This window comes from Balaenoptera physalus, assembly GCF_965194825.1.
Source record: "Balaenoptera physalus genome assembly, chromosome: 12".
Taxonomy (NCBI): Eukaryota; Metazoa; Chordata; class Mammalia; order Artiodactyla; family Balaenopteridae; genus Balaenoptera; species Balaenoptera physalus.
Window position 1 is genome coordinate 66,444,472 of NC_138897.1, and position 13,610 is coordinate 66,458,081.

At 45.9% G+C, this 13,610-nt stretch overlaps 1 long non-coding RNA gene across 1 annotated transcript in view; it reads right to left on the reverse strand.

Moving 5' to 3' along the window:
• The window catches only part of LOC309640278, a 711,494-nt gene extending 699,315 nt beyond the window's left edge, over positions 1–12,179 (reverse strand). Inside the window, exon 1 of the long non-coding RNA XR_014252156.1 lies at positions 11,033–12,179. This is a non-coding gene — a long non-coding RNA (uncharacterized lncRNA). The remainder of the gene's footprint in view (positions 1–11,032) is intronic.
• Between the last annotated feature and the right edge of the window lie 1,431 nt (positions 12,180–13,610).

Genomic DNA, 13,610 nt, shown 5'->3' on the forward strand with positions numbered 1-13,610 from the left:
GGTTCTTTAAAATAGTCACATAAGTAGTTACTGATGAAGTGACACTGTATCCGGGACTTGCAGGGTGGGGGGATGAAATTATACTGGCCGCGTATGGAGAACTATTGGGTGGGTGATGGCTACTCGGGGAGTTCCTTATACTGTTCTCTCTACTTTGGGATATGTTTGAAATGTCCCATAATGAAAATTTTAAATAATAAACATTTCAATTTGTTGAAAAGCACACTAATGTCATAAACTGCAAAATTTTGCATTATTTCACCTTTTCCTTGAAAATTTTGTTACTGTAATAAAAACACAAAGAAAATTCCTTGTAGTGAATCAGTTAAATTGTTCTATGAGGAATTAGAGTGAGAAACCAGGGATGAGACTGGAGTCAGAGGCCAGCCCCCACTGTAGATGAAATTTTGCATCCCCCCCAAATGTATATGTTGAAATCCTAACCCCTGACATGATGGTGTTGAAGGGGGGGCTTTGGGAGGTGATTAGGTCATGAGGGTGGGGCCCTCATGAATGGGGTTAGTGCCCTTGTAAAAGAGGCCCCAGAGAACTCCCCCACCTTGACCACCACGTGGGGGACACAGCGAGAAGACAGCCATGTGTGAACCAGGAGGCACCAAATCTGCAGTCACCTGGATCTTGGACTTCCAGCCTCCAGAACCATGAGAAATGAACATCTATCATTTATGGCCGCCTGCTCCGTGTACTTTGTTGCAGCAGCCCCTAATCCCTGCTGAGTGGCAGAGCAGGTTAGACGGTCACTTTGGGACATGAGCTACCCTCCTGCGACCTGGTCTGTGCCAAGGTAGACACTGTGTCAGTCTGAGCATGTCCTCAGACACCAGTACCCATGTGTTACTGACTGAGCAAAGCACCTTCACTTGGGGGCACTTTTCCTGTCTCACTGACTCTTCCTTTAGGGAAACGTGGAAGAGGTCGGGCCACTGACCACACAAGGACAGTAAAGAGGGGTCAGACAAGCACCATGAAGGGCGTTCTCCTCTCTGAATTGAGAAAATGGCTTTTATAACCACACACCTGAGGAGGAAAAGCTTCTGTTTTCTGATTATCTGACAGTGAGTGAAGGAGTGAACATATAAACAAGGGTTTCTGGCATTGGGGGAACCACTGGAAAACCTGGGCTTCGATACCACTTGGAGCAGTTTCCCACTGCTGTTGTTAAAAATTACACCACAAACTCAGGGCTTAAAACAGCATAAATTTGTTCTTTTCCAGTTCTGAAGGTCAGAAGTTCAAAATCCATGTCAACGGGCCAAGGTCAAAGTACCAGCCGGGGAGGTTCCTTCTGGAGGCTGAGAATCCCTTTTCTCGCCTTTTTCAGCTTCCAGGGGCCGCCTGTGTTCTGGGGGCTCACAGCCCCTTCCTCACCTTCAACGTGCCTCACTCCAGCCTCACAAGCTCAGATGGCTTATTTGAAAACAGTGTGTTTGACTCTAATATTGGTTTTCCTTTGGAAGACCATGTCCTTCAGGATTTGACACGTTTGAGAAAGGAGGAAATCCACATCCTGGGACTCCTCGTCCTTCTCTTTTCCCTCTCCTCTCCAGAAGCTTCTGCATCCCTTTGCTTCTCCCTGAAGCAGTGATCCTCAACCAGGGGAGCAAGAGTTTCTTTCTGGAATGAGATCTGTCAGATTTATTTAGGAGACAAATATGTAAAAATGCAGATCAGGCTGTGACAGTATAAATCACAAATGGACACAAACCTAGGCCAGTGGGGGCCACTCCCCACGGTGCACGATTGCCTGGGTGCATTTATTGTTTGCTGGTTATTTTTAATCTAACATGACTGATACCAATGTGTTGTGGATGACAGAGAATTGAGCAGGGATGAGCTGCTTCCGTCCAGGTGGGTGGTCAAGGCTGAGTTTGCCTCTCCACACTCAGGTGTTTTTGTGGCCCACACACAGTTGCGTGGTTTGGAATGCCAAGGCTTCCTTTGAATTCAATGAGTCTGAATTCAGTGCTTTGGGAAAATTTTACTCCCTCAAAAGGATTCCACACGTCTCCAGGCAGGACCTGTACTTTTTGTGTGTCAGATAAAAGACACACACAGAACAGTGACTCTGGTTATCATGGTACCAAAATATGGGAGGGTGGGGGTCAAATTGTTATGATCCAACACCACTCTCCAACCATGGCAATGCTCTTGGGTCAAGCATCCTTTCAAATTGTGTGTTTGTGGGGCAAAAAAAAGAAGCTCCATTCAACAGCTGGAAAATTACTGAAAACTTGGACATTGGCACATGGCAAACAAAAAAAAAGAGAGAGAAAGAAAGAAAAACTGTTTAAGTAAGAGGACAAAACAAATTTTGACCAGCTCCCTTGTTTAACAGCATGAGCCACCTCAGAATTCATGAGGTCCCCAAAACTAGGTTTGCATAATGAACAATCAGAGCATCTGTAAAACAGCAAACACATGGAAATCATGTTCAGAGCAAAACCACATCTGCATAACAAATGCTGGAATATTGCTCTAAACAAAGGCTGGTCCCTGGCACTTGATGAAAACCCAAGAATGCAGAACAGTGTGGGTGCTTAAAGCAAATGGGGTCAATGGCAAGATGGTGAACAACCCCAAGTAAGCAAGTCTTCCTTTTTAGATGCTTCTACCCCTAAATATGTTGTGCACGTGTTGCATTCTTAGCCCAGTGAACTTGGCCGTCCCTATGACAACCCCATGGACCAGTGTGAGAAGCGTGAAGCCAGGGCTGTACGGTTGATACATCTTTAAAATGGCACATCGTGTCAGGTCTCTTTACTCTTAAATCTCTCCATGTAAGTGGCATATAATCAGACAGTCTTTTTTTTCTTTTCTTTTTTTGCAACATCTGATACAATTCATGACAATATTAAACTGGTTACAAAATCACTGATTCAGGCTCTTTTTTTTTCTTTTACTAAATTTATTTTATGCACCGGGTGGGTTGTGGGCCCTCGCCACTGACCCTGAGTGGCCACCTAGACCGAATTTGCCTAGAGGGTGGGCTGTCGGGTTCCTGCTTCCCCACCACGGTGCTCCAGTCTCCTCAGAGCTTCTTTCACTTTTGAGAAGAAACAGCTCCTGGATCAGATGTCCTCAGGGTGAGTAACCTCGTGAAAATGCACCTGTGCCTAAATTGTCTAATAACCTTGTCAGGCTTGTGGTTAGAGCCCCACCCTGGAGAGATAATATAATAGGTCACAGCCGCTGAGGTACTCAGAGGATCTGGTTCGAGTCCCGAATCCTGGGTCAGAGTCCAGGGGTTTTGGGTTTCTGCATTTGTCTATGTTTGCCTATGTCTGACTGTTTTATTGCTAGGATTGGCCAATAGGGGTTGGCTCTTGGATGACTTCAGCAAAACTTTATTAAACCTGATATTAATGAGTCCCCTGACTCAGGAGATAAAAGACATTGCTCCTGTCTAGAAACCTTGCCTTATGGAGGGGTCGGGTTTTCACCTGTGCCTAATATGATTGCCTGGTGGTATTGATACAGGTGTGTATTATTAATGGAACCAGACCTGATTACCTTGTTGGGGTGAGAAGGTAAAGGAGAAATGGGAGCTAGGAGAAATCATCTATTTCTGAATGGGCTGTCAGCATGGATTAAAAAGCACAGCTGTGTGTCTTTAGTGACTTAATGAAAGGCAGAGATGAAAGAGAAACAAAACAGGTGGGGCAATGTTATTAGATATTTAAGGAAGGTTGAGATTGTTAAGGCAGTAACAGGACAAACAAGGATTTTATATAATTACTTTCAGTTTAAATAAAAAATACAGTAGTCAAACTTGGCCTACATTTAGCCAAGTGTAAAACAAACAAAAAAATCTTCCAAACACAAACAAAACTTGTTAAGAAAAATTTTAGAGGGGTTGTTGAAAATAGCTTCTAAATGGTAAAGATGTCTAGAGGGTGGCCTGAGAAGGCTGAAGTATTTTGAAGTTGGAGACAATGTTTCTAATGCAGGTAATGTCTAAGAATCATGTGTGTATGGAACTCTATCAGCAAGTTCCGTGCTTTGCTCTGTTTGTACCCGTCCTTTCTGGTAACAATACGGTTCTTTTTGCTATGTGCTTTTATTCTATAAATTTTAACATACTGTGTTCTTGTTCTGTATGACTTCTACTGTAGATGGTATACTGGAGTTATGAAAAAGAAAATTATTTTCTTTTGTAATATTGCCTGGCCCCAATATCAGCTGGAGTCGGGGGAAAAAATGGCCCAAGAATGTGTCTTTGAATTATAATACTATTTTACAATTACACTTGTTTTGCAAAAGAGAGGAGAAATCAGGTGAAATCAGCTTTATCCCCATTTCTTGCAAGGGAAGAGCCTTTATACAATTGGACACATTCTGGGTTTTCCTCACTGACAATTTTTTTTTAATTTTATTAAAATATTGTTGATTTACAATGTTGTTAATTTCTGCTCTACAGCAAAATGACAGGTATATTATATATATGTATATATTTTTCATGTTCTTTTCCATTATGGTTTATCACAGGACACTGAATATAGTTCCCTGTGCTGTACAGTAGGACCTTGTTTCTTATCTTCACTGACAATTTTAACACTCTTTTGTATGAGCCAAACTCATACAAAATTGAGGGAGTTAAAATTGAACTGCTTAAGTGTGTATATATATACGTATGTTAAAAAGGAAAGTTTGCTGGGAGGAACAAACATTGGCAGTGGTACTAACGGCCAAGGGCTCTATGGAGACCTTGGGCTGAGTGTATTCTACCTGGAAATTGCCCAGATGTCTAGATTATCTTGTCTGTGATCTCTGCTGGGGAGGTAAAATATTTTGGTCATCTACCAGGAAGATTATACCCGTACATGCTCAGAAAGGAAGTGAGGGCTTGAGTATTTCACCCTGTATCTTCCTGAATTCCTCTCTCAAGTTCAACTTTGGGTCTAAGAGAGCCCCTCACTTTCTTTAGGGTGATACCGTCACCTCTCCTGCCCTCCTCACCATCCAAGGTGGTGAGTGAGGTGGAGCCTGGACTCCCCAAGGCTCCTCTGCAACAGGCAAGCCTGCGCCCAGCACATGGGGGAACTATTAGGAGGCTGTGACCGCATCGGCTGCAGTCCTGGAGCTGCCGGACAGACAGACCTCTAGGCCACAGCTCTGGACACTCTCCTCTAGGGGAAAGCTTTCCACTGTCCCCTCAGTGAGCCTCTCATCTGAGCTGCTCATCACTGGGACGACCGTTCCCCAGTCTCTTGTCCCAGGAATTCTCACGGCCAAGCTGTGGATAGACACCACCACATTTGCCTGCTTCTTTCCAGAAACCAAAGTAGGAGATGGAATTGGTTCCTAAATCCTAAGGTTCTTGTTTTCCCTCTGCTTTTGGGGGGAGTGAGGGAAAGCCATTTTCCAGAGATTTGCAATTCACAGACTGTTTGAAACTGGGGTATCGATGAAACCTTGACCTAGGGGCTGCTTGCTTGCACACTCTCTCTCTCTCTCTCTAAATGGCCATCCTCGGAGGGGCTCGCTCAGCCCTCAGAACCAGCGCTGGGGGTAGAGGGGTGGAGGGGCAGGCCCGGGTGTGCCCAGGTGCTCCCCACAAGGAGCAAAGCGTGCTCTGAGCCGCAGATGGGCAAACCTGGTGCTTCCCTCCATCTCCCGTGAACACAAGGGTTTCCCAGGTGCAGCCAACGCTGCAGCATCATGCAGACCTGGAGTTTCTGATGAGACCCTGGTCAACGTCAGGCCCAATCCACAGAGGCCGGGCAGAGGCGGCAGGTGTTCGCTAAAGGCAGTTGTTCCAGGCTCTTCTGTGTTTTTGCTGCCGAGAAGTAAACTGTCTCCAGCACCACAATGGAGGAACCCGGTGGGCCTTCAGAGGATGGACTCCCCGGTGGAGACCACGGGGCTATCCTACCATCGATGGTCAACTCCGCTCGGATCAAGGGTAGCAGGTACAAGTCCTGGGCTCCTGACATTTGACCTCAACTGGTTTTTCTAGGTTATTTTGCACATTTTTCATCAGCGGCGGAGGGAAGACCCTCAGAAAAAGCCTGTCTTGCCTGAGCCAGAGTCTAATGATCTCGACTTACTACATCTGGCTCCTCCTTCCACGCCTCCTGCGGTCCCCCCACCGTGAGAAGGGGGATCCCTGCCCGCGGAGTCCAGGCTTCCACCAAAAGTCCTCCGGGGGTCTCAGGTCCTGCCCCAGCCCTGCACCTTCCTTACCAGACAGTCAAGGGGATCGGTCTCCCCTCCCTGAACCCACCAGGGTATTCAATTCGGCCCAGGGGTCCTCTGCTTCAGGCAGGGCCATATCCGTGGAGACAAGTTCCTGCAGGTCCAGAGGATCAAGGTCAACCAGGGGGTTTGTATGTGTCCACCCTCCCCCCTTCCTACCTCTGATCTATATAATTGGGGAAAACGTATTTAAAGCACAGCTTTCTGTATATGCCTCAATGCCCTAGTTCCTTCTGGGAGTAGGATCTCCTTCTGGGAGATCCCTTCTGGGCTCTACTAACAAAATTAAATGATTTCCTCACCAGAACAAATAGACATTATTCTCAGATCAGGCTTCCGCCCTTCAAGCTGCACTATTACACCGGGGAAACAAGCCTCACCCAGGAGCCCCTGAAGAAATTCTACAAAAGGTAAGAGCAGATGTTTGGGCTGGTAGGAGGCTGGGAAGAGCCTGGATGTCTGACCCAACAGTAGGAAAACTCCATCCAGGTGCCCAGGCTCCAAATTTAAAGCAACACCCTTTAAAGAGGGACGCAAATGAAGGAATAAAGCCTCTGATAAGCACCTTTCTTAAATGCCAATTAATCGGACCTTATCAATCCCATGTAACACTCCCATCCTGCCGGTACAAGAACCTGGGACCAGAGATGACTGGTTTATACAGGTTTTAAGGGCCGTTAATCAAATGTGTAGAGGATACACATGCGGTGGTACCAAATCCTTATACTTTGCTTACAACTTTATCTGGAGACTTTTATCTGGATTTTTGCTGGACTTAACAGATGCCTTTTACTACAGACCCCTAAGTCCCGAGTTCCTGTAACTATTTGCCTTTGAATGGGACGATCCAGAGACTAATATAAAAGAACAAAATTGTTGAATGGGACTCCCACAAGGATGGAAGCAGGCCCCCACCATCTTCAGGGAAGCCTTAGCCCAGGACTTAAGGGATCTCCAATTATATGAGGGAGTCTTATTCTAATATGTGGATGATATACTCATTGCTAGTAAAACTAAGGCAGCTTCAGACCAAAATACAATCCTTACTTTAAACTTTCTGGCAGACCGGAGATGGAAAGTCTCCAAGGGACAAGCACAAATGTCTCCACCAACTGTTAAATATCTAGGATTTGAGTTATCAAGAGGACAAAGAGACTTACTGCCAGACTGAAGGGAAGCATGGGCTAGGGTGGCTGTACCCACCACCAGAAGGCAACCATGAGGATGCTGGGAATGGCTGGGTTTTGTCATACTTGGATTCCTAACTTTGGACTCATGGCCAGATCCTTGTATGAAGCTCTCAAAGGAAATGACAGTGAGTCATTAAGCTGGACTGAGGAAAGCGCTAAGGCATTCCCTACCATACAAATAATTGAAGTCTGTTCTAACAGAGCTGACCTGACTGATCAGATTAGAAAATTCAGATGTGGAAACGGTTACAGACGGAGCAGCTTCATGGACAGGGCTGTGCAATCGTAGCTCATCAGGAAGGCCTAGGAGCAGAACCCCCTCCAGGTACATCTGCCCAGAAGGCCGAGCTCAGAGCCCCCCATAGAACCCTGCATCTTGGAGCAAAGAAAAAGGTTTTTATACTGATTCTAAGTTTGCATTCTCTGTCGTGCATGCACATGGGGCCAGATGGAAAGAGAGGTCTACTAACATCAGGAAGGAAAGAAACTAAACACACAGAGGAGATACTGGCCTTACTAGACTCTGTTACAATGCGGGAAGAATAGCCACAGGACGTTGCCTGGGCCACCAAAAGACTGATCAGCCAAATTATTTCCTTTGCTACGTAACTATCAGGCTGCAAAACAGGCGGCCAGAACCAAAAACCCAGATCCTCAGTCCCTAGCACTCATCTCAGGTGTGGACCTCTCCCTGTTTAAGGCTTAGCATTCAGAAATGGATCTAGAGAGAGCAGACGCAGGGGGATTTCATGCTGACTCTAACTGCATGAGATTTAGATGGTGATCAGCACCGAACAACCACAGAGGCTGGATTTATAGTGAACAGGGACTAGTGCTTATGCTCAAGCATTTAAGGGAAAGAATTACTAGGGGTCTACATCAAGGAACCCATCATGGGAGGGAAGCAACCTCTCATGAGCTGTGCAAGTTTATTATTGCTCCACAAATGCAAAGGACCATCCAAAAGGTAACACAAAACTGCCTGATCTGCACCAGAAACAATCCTAAAACTGGGCCACCTCCGATGATAAAAGAGGTGCAAACCTGAGGGACAGAACCAGGAGACGATTGGTAAATAGACTTCACTGTTATGCCAGGGGCCGGGGGACATTGTAGATATTTGCTGGTGTTTGTGATATCTTCACAGGATGGGGTGAAGCTTCTCCACGCAGGACAGAGAAGCCTTCCTAGGCAACAAAGGCCTTACTCAAAGAAATGACCCCTTGTTTTGGGTTGCCTCTTTCGATTCAAAGTGACAGCAGAGGAGCTTTCAAAGCCAAGGTGACTCAAGGTGGGTCTCGGGCCCTCGGAAATCAGTGGAAGCTCATGCTTCCTGGACACCTCAGTCTACGGGAAAGACTGCAGCGACGAATCATACCTTGAAAAAGACAGTCACCAAAATAGACCAAGAAACCAACATAACTTGGGACAAGGGCTGACCAGCTGCTCCGCTGAGGGTCAGATAGCCCCTTAGAAGCCAGCTCCCCTTGTTCGATGTTATGTGGGCAACCCTTCCTTAAAACCAAGTATCACTGCAGTCTTGAAAATGCTCAAGTGGTGACAGAGTTAGATTTGATAAAATGTGTACAGTCTCTCGGTGCTACCTAAAACTTAAAAGTTTTTCCTCAAACTTGGAAAAATCAATGCCTGAGGCTCAACAGGGCACACTCTCGAAGACAGGCTGAACCTCTGTTTTATCTTTGTAATTATACAAGTAAAACGAATTCATGTTCGTTGTCAAAAACAAAAAAAAAAGCAACAATATTGAAACACATGGAGTGAAAAGTGAAAGCCCTTCACACGCTCTTACCTCCTCCCACTCCCTTCCTCACATCCCGAGTCTCTCAGAGTATTTATACATTTGACAGACAGGACCCCCCAGTACCCCCTCCACTACTAGGAAAACTGGTCCTGCCTTCCCCCTCCTCACTCACCAAGATCACAAAACCCAAAAGAATTTGATTCTGGAGCACTTCCCAGAGTGGAGAAGGAGGTGCGATTTTACAAAGGAAAGGGGTCTGGTAGACCCTCAGGAAGAGAAGGGGGACCTCAGCCCTGCTGAGCAGTGGAGGGGCAGTTCAGAGGAGGCGAGCGACGGGAGTGCGGTTCTAGTGGAAGAGCCGGAAGATGGAAACTTTGGGGCAGGTGAGGAGCATCTGAGGCATGTCCCCTTAGACAAAGTTGGGGGCACCTACGGTCCTCCCAGGGAACAGCCCCCTCATTGGGATCAGCCTTTTCAAATTCAGGGGAATTTGTGCCTAACTTCCTCCTGTGATCGTGTCCATCTTACACCCCCATGGGTGGTGGGCTGGGGAGATCCCCAGGGGCCCCCCTCACTAGGCCTGTAGGCGGCTCCATGGCAGCCCCAGGGCAGCCCTGGGGGCTCAGGGAGAACCTCACAGAGCGGAGGGCAGCATGGGGCCTGGGCTCCCCTGGACGGAGGGAGGGAGGAAGCCACCCTCCACGACGTCCTCTATGGACTTGGTTAAAAACCAAAGCGCATCTGAGTAAATTTGAAAGATCTATTGGCTTTATTCAACAATTCCTGAATCTAGCAGATAGAAAGGAGCTCCGAGGAGCTGTTAAAAAATGAGAGACTTTTCCAGGCACAAGGGAGCAGGACAAGGAAGTTATCCATGGTAGGAAAGTGGGTTGGTCACTTTCCCTTAGGGGACAGATGGCAGGGGTCTACAAGGCAGGTCACCCACCTACGTAGGCCATTCCAGATTTTTTTAAAAAATAAATTTATTTATTTATTTATTTATTTTTGGCTGCGTTGGGTCTTTGTTGCTGCGTGCGGTCTTTCTCTAGTTGCAGCGAGTGGGGGCTACTCTTCATTGCAGTGCGCTGGCTTCTCCTTGCGGTGGCTTCTCATTGCGGAGCACGGGCTCTAGGCGCGCAGGCTTCAGTAGTTGTGGCACATGGGCTAAGTAGTTGTGGCTTGCAGGCTCTAGAGCACAGGCTAAGTAGTTGTGACGCACAGGCTTAGTTGCTCCACGGCATGTGGGATCTTCCCGGACCAGGGCTCGAACCCGTGTCCACTGCATTGGCAGGAGGATTCTTAACCACTGCACCACCAGGGAAGTCCCATGATTTTTTTTTATGTCATCATTTTTCTTCACTTTTTCTCTTTGAAAATAAGAGTAAGCATGCAATGTATAGTGTCTATTTATATATTAAGATTCCATTCCTGGCAGAGTCAATCCTGTAATTAAGTTGTGTCTTGGTTTGGTGACATGGGGCTTAGCATAAGTGACTCCATTTGGGGCCTGTTGTTTTTATCAGCTGACGTATATGTGTGTGTGTGTGTGAGATTCCATTTATTTTTTTTAAACCATGCATATACACACACATCTTTTTTAAAAAAATGAATGGACTCATATTGAATTTACTTCTCTGTGGCTTGCTTTTTGCACTGAATACATTACAGTATTCCATGTCAGCATATGTAGAGCCATCTCACTCTTTTTAACAAACATACTTTTATTTATTTATTTATTTTTATAAATTTATTTATTTATTTATTTATTTTTATAAATTTATTTATTTTATTTATTTATTTTTGGCTGAGTTGGGTCTTCGTTGCTGCGCGCGGGCTTTCTCTAGTTGCAGTGAGCGGGGGCTACTCTTCATTGCGGTGCATGGGCTTTTCATTGCGGTGGCTTCTCTTGTTGAGGAGCATGGGCTCTAGGCACACAGGCTTCAGTAGTTGTGGCACACAGGCTCAGTAGTTGTGGCTCATGGGCTCTAGACCGCAGTCTCCATACTTGTGGCACACGGGCTTAGTTGCTCTGTGGCATGTGGGATCTTCCCGGACCAGGGATCAAACCCGTGTCCCCTGCATTGGCAGGTGGATTCTCAACCACTGCGCCACCAGGGAAACCCAACAAACATACTTTTAAAATTAGAAGGTGACTGTTTGTGCTCTTTCTGTTGCTGCTGCTGATGATTTAGATGATGGTGATGATTTAGAATTAGGAGGCAGGTGATGAAAATGATCTGCAGAGAGACTGGTGGGGCCTCCTACCTGGATTGGATGTGTGGTGACCTGTCCAGAAGGAGCATTGCTATTAACCAGGCTGTGTCCTTGGGGTGGACAGGGTCCCCTAATATCCCTTGGCCTCAGCTTCTACATCTCTGCAAAGGAGGTGGGGAAATTGTGGAAAATCCCCAAATTCATCCTTTTGAAACTACTTCCATTTTGTTTTAGGTTTCCACAGCACAAGCCTGTCAAACCTTCGAAGACGTTTTAATGATGTTAAATGGCCTTCCCTTCCCTTTTATTCCTTATTCTCTTTTCTGAAAGAATCAAAGACAGACTTCAAATGTTGAGAATGTCAGTTTCACCCAGTTCAATGCTTTTACAAGTGTTGCCAAGAAAGAAATTCCCAGATGCAAACATGTCAAAATGATCTTTGTGAAAGGGGGAACAAAAGCGTATTTCAAATGTTGGTGATCATCAATATTCTTGAAATATAATTATAGCCTTTGAAATCATGTGTCTTAAAATTAATTGTCCCAAGATCACGGTTGGGCTTTTCTTTCACAGAACTTTCAAAAAACCTCAAATGTAATGCTAACTGGTGGTTTGTTTTTCATAAGAACGGCACAGAATCTCCTTCCTAGTTAGCTGGTGTAAGTTACTAAAACGGACAACACAATGAATGTGGGTGGGGTCAGGCAGGGCTGGAGCGGATGTGCATCTGCGGTCCTGCCTCTGGCTTGGAGCTTCTCCAGGGCCTCTCTGCCCGGCCCCCCCCATCCCCCCATCCCCCCACCTCAGCTTTCATCGCTCTAACAACTGCTGAGACACCAGGGGAGACCCACGAGCCGGAAATGCAGACTCGAGGTCTGAATCTTCCTCAAGTTAGTGCAGAGGGGCTTTCACCAAGTGTAGTTCTCTTGGCAAAACATACCGACATCATTTTTAAATTGTAAAATTGTATTTCCAGATTCTTACCCACGTGGGGGTAACAAAGGACCCACGTGAATGGCTCAGCCCGTGGAGTCTGAGATGGAGGAACTGACGGTGGCGGGGGGTGGGGAAGAGGGAGACCTGAAAATTCTAGAGCACCTCCCACTCCTGGGTGAGTCCTGGATGACGTCACAGCAGTGACTTCACAAACCAGATTCATTGCTGCAGGGCAGCGCTTCCCAGCTGAGGGTTGCAGGGGTTCAGTCTGTTAGAAGATAGAATGGCCAATGTTTCTTTTTTGGTTTTTTTAATATTTTTAATTTTTGTCTGTGTTGGGTCTTCATTTCTGTGCAAGGGCTTTCTCTAGTTGCGGCGAGCGGGGGCCACTCTTCATAGCGGTGCGCGGGCCTCTTCACTATCGCGGCCTCTCTTGTTGCGGAGCACAGGCTCCAGACGCTACTTGTGGCTCACAGGCCTAGTTGCTCCGCGGCATGTGGCATCTTCCCAGACCAGGGCTCGAACCCGTGTCCCCTGCATTGGCAGGTGGATTCTCAACCACTGCACCACCAGGGAAGCCCCTGGCCACTGTTTCTACTTAAATCTTGAAAAAAATGCAGTAGCTACTTTTTAAAAATTTCAGCCTTAAAACAAGTTTGCGAGCCACCAAATGCTTATCCAGTGAGCAGATGAGATGAGCCGGCTCCCTCACCAGGGGGTTTCTTATTCCGCGGACACAGTGGGCTCACTGGGTGGGTGGACCATTAAGTCGTTTTCATTCTTTTATCCTTACTTCTGTATCATTTAACTTAGTCTATGTAAAACTACTACACAAAATGGGGGAGCAGAGTTAAAAGGAAACCCAGGGAATGGGAGAAAATATTTGCAAATCACACATCTGATAAGGGATTCATTTTCAGAACATACGAAGAACTCCTAAAACTCAATAACAAAAACGAGCAACCCGGTTAAAAATGGGCAAAGTTCTTAAATATACGTTTCTCCAAAGAAAATATACAAATACTTACCACTAGATCCATAGCATGTATTTACCTGATCACAGTTCTTACATAGCCAATCAAACGATCTCTAATTCTTAAAAAAATCAATGTTAAGAGAGAAAACACGTTTAAAAAATCCAACTTGGCTTTTCACTTACAGAGGAAAACAGTCCTCTATTTACAATATATGATTTCTGAACAAATAATAACAAATAACAGTTTGAAACTAAACAAAAATCATAAAAATAAACAAACTGGTGTTGGCTAACCAAAAACTGCAAAAATCTGACA